Raw genomic sequence first — 3,938 nt, 5'->3', positions numbered from 1 at the left:
CCAGTTCCTAAGAACCAGATGGCATTAACCATGGTATTCTTCATATCACCTGGCAAAGCAACTGCTTATAGAAAACACTTAACAAAGTTTTGTGAATCTAGAAGTTGAGGTCAAAGGGAGCAGGGAAAAGGCAGGAGGCTTTTGGAATCATGGGTCCCTCTCCTCTTTGGGCAGGTACTAGTTTAATGATAAACCAGTTCTCTGGATGGGAGAGAGGGAAGCCCTGATTTGTAGTGTTTACTGATTTCCATGGTGTAAATACTCACACATGGGCAATTTCAAGCTTCCAATGTTACATCATTGAATATAGAGTTTAGAAAAAGTGCTTGTAATTGACTCTCATGAGCTGGTACAAATTGGCTCCAGCATATCATGGCTTGGCCCTCATTGAACGCTTGCATCCTCTGCCTCTTAGAGTTCTAGCAGTGAGTGCCTTGGGAAATGGGAGTTCTCTCTGGAGGAAAAGGAGAGCACAGAGACAGAAGGCTGGGATGCCAGAGACCAACCTCACCAACTCCTCTTTTTGGTTGAATCTGTTTTTCTTTTCAGAATCCTTCTGATATTTAGGTTATCAGAATTTCCTAGAACAAATGGAAAACTTACTATGCACAATACTGTGGTGTTGCATGGGATACAAAAACACAGAGACATGATTCCCATTCTCCACAAGTTCACTATGTAGTGGGAAGAGGATCAGACAGCTTGCTAAGATATCATTTTAAAAACTGGTAGAGAAAATTAACTTTCTCAAAGATATAATTTCTCGTGGGGTTTCGAACTCATTATAATAAGGGCTTTTGTCTCAGAAACATATAAAATCAAAACTCTTAATCTGCCACTTACTAGTACTATGATCTTAAGCAATTGATTAATAACTCTATGTCTTTGCCTCATAGGTTGTTGTGAGAATTAAATGAGACAATGTGTGGAAATTCAATGCATGGTGCCTTGCACATAGTAAGATTCAATAAATACCAATAAGAGTATTACTAGCAATCGTGTTTGTAATACCATATAAACAAAGACAACAAAACATAAAAGCCTGGGGCTATGTTTTAGCCAGTTCTCCAGGGAAACAAAACAATTAGGATATGTATATACATAGAAAGAAATGTATTTTAAGGAATTGGTACACATGATTATGGAGGCTAGCAAGTCCAAAATCTGCAGGGAAGACCACTGGGCTGGAGACCCAGGAAGAGACAATGTTGCAGTTCAAGTCTGAAGGCCATTTGTTGGCAGAATTTCCCTCCAGAAGAAAGTCAGTCTTTTGTCCTATTCAGGCCTTCAACTGATTGGATGAGACCCACCCACGTTATGTGGTAAGCAGTCTACTTTACTCAAAGTCCACAAATTTAAATGTTAATCTCATTCAAAAATACTGTCACAAAAAATATCTAGAATAATGTTGAACACATATTTCAAAATTATTAAAATATGCATCAACATGGCCCAGCCAAGTTGACACATAAAATTAACCATCATGGGCTGATTATTTCAGGGATTACCTGGGAATAAGGTTTTCTTAAATTAATGGAAGATAATATTAGAGAATTATTTATTTTTGGAGGGCATTGAGAGCGAGGCTGTGGGGTTTGCACTTGATTTTATGAATGATAAAAATCAGTAAAGATTTAGTGACATGATCTGAGCTGCACTTAAAGAAGATCAAACCTGAATTATTGCCACTTGCACCTACAGGCTTGGTAGCTTCTGCTGATATTTGGATAAATAAAAGTAATAGTGTGTGTGGCCACAGGACCTGGATGGTCAAGAATTTGCCTTCAGGGATCTCCCTTTGGCCTTATCCCCAGGGATGATTTTCCTCCAAAACAGGCAGTGTATGTTTTCCTGAAGCTATACAAGTCTTTTCCCTTTCTTACTTTGCTATTCCTTGGCTAGCAGAATTACTCTAAAAATAACCTTTAAAAAGATCCCAAACCAATGAGTATAAGAGTTATCTAGGAATCAAGGAGGCATACTAAGGCTCAGCAAGATAAGCCTGCTTCTCTGGCACAGCCTGTAATTTGTTTTTCCAAGTTTGGTGGTAACCACGTCATTAACAATAGCTTTATACATTTCTGACTAACTTGTGTAAGAGGCACTGTTTTTCAACTTTGTTGACACATGAAGCAAGCTGTTGGAGAAGTCTGTTGCACAACTGGAAACAAAATGGATCTCAAACAGTTTACAACGGCTGGGAATCAGGGTTTGGGAGGTGGTCCAAAAATCCCTGCTTCCTGTCGAAAGCACATTCAGCTCAGTGGGATACGTTTGTCTGGTTGTGATATGTAAGTGGTCTCTGTGGTGTATTTACACTTGAAATTTTCACTGATTCCTGTTATTTCAGACCACATACACCCACACAACTATGGTTATTTAGAATCCCTAACTGGAATACATCAGGAGTAATTGCGTTGGTATGCCATCTTTTGTTGATAATTGGAAACTTTTGGATGCAACACAAGAAGTTAACAAGTTCCCTTGAACTTAGCCATATGTCTGAAGAGTTGTAGCAACAATAATTTTCTGCATATCACTAGCTGGAACTCAAGAAGGACTTTTGACTACAGCACAGGTCTAGCCTTAATGGTCTTTAGAATATTATTTCATAAACAGAAACAAGATTCTTGCCTGATGAATTATTCATAGACCTGGATGAGAACTCATATTGCACAAGATCTATTCAAAGGGCCTTTCTTTTATTAAACTACAGTCAGGCCACCAGGCAAAGATAAAGGTTTCTGTTGCAAGACAAATGAAACACCCCCATGCAATTTATCACGTGTACTGATTCAAACTGGAGGACTCAATGTGATGTTAAATATTTTCCACATCTGATTATACAAGTGACAGAGGAAACACAGATGGAGATGATTGTGCTTTGGATGTACTTGGGAAAACTAGGAGAGTTTATTATTTAGTATATCACATTTCCCTCCCTTAAATACTAGTGAAGGAGACATTCTCTAGAAAAATCTATTGATCAGAGATTAGTCAGCCAACATGAGGAGGCAAATTTGATTTACAGCATATAAAAACAAAAATCTAAACAGTAAAGATAAATACAGCAAAAGGTTTTTAAAAAATACTTCCGATACTGGGTATATATCAAAGGCAAATTTATGTAAGGAAAAATGGTATATGAGTTATTCAGATAATATGAAGTATCAACATGATCAATATCAGATGAGCTCAGGAAAAGCCAGGATGGTAGAAACTTCAGTAGGGCTTTGAGTAGGTACATAATTTAGTGGAAGGGAGGGACCATGGTTAGCCTGAAGAGCTTGGGACTATGAACCAAGAGAAAAAAACTCCCAGTCTTATTTTGCCCCTAACAAGCTGTGTGACATTGGGTAAGTCATTCATCCTATCTAAACCTCAGTTTCCTTATCTGTAAAAAGAGTTGGCCAGGGTAAATTATTTAATCTCCCTATGATGCTAAAATTTAACTTTCTGCTCTTTCCCATTTTTCTCATATTTCTGGTCCTATATCAGAAGAAATCAATGTTTTTAAGAAAATCAATAGTATATCATAACAAGATTTTATACTGAAAGCTACTTGCAAAGAAATGGCTTTATTCATTCAGCCATTTATTCATTCTTTTATTAATTCAACAAAAACTGATTTTGAAACCCAATGCCTATTGTAAACTAGATACTGTAGTATCCCACAAAGGTCTTCCCATGTAAGGATAAAGTGGACACATGGCCTACCTTAAAGGAGTTTATAGTCTTATGGTAGAGACGGACATATAAACAGATAATTTTAATCAAAGGTAGATCTGAATAATAGAGATAAGCACAGAAGGCTTTAGGAGGGAAGAGGAAGTACTGTATATCCCCTATTTGGGATGGCGGAAGGCTTCATGGAGGAGGAGACACCTGAGCTACAGGATGAGTAGAGGTTAGTTAGTTTATGTAGAGAAGAAAGGTGG

The sequence above is a fragment of the Pan troglodytes genome, chromosome 8 (assembly GCF_028858775.2).
Source record: "Pan troglodytes isolate AG18354 chromosome 8, NHGRI_mPanTro3-v2.0_pri, whole genome shotgun sequence".
NCBI classification, from domain to species: Eukaryota; Metazoa; Chordata; class Mammalia; order Primates; family Hominidae; genus Pan; species Pan troglodytes.
The sequence above is the reverse complement of the archived record's forward strand: the minus strand, read 5'-3'. Positions refer to the sequence as shown.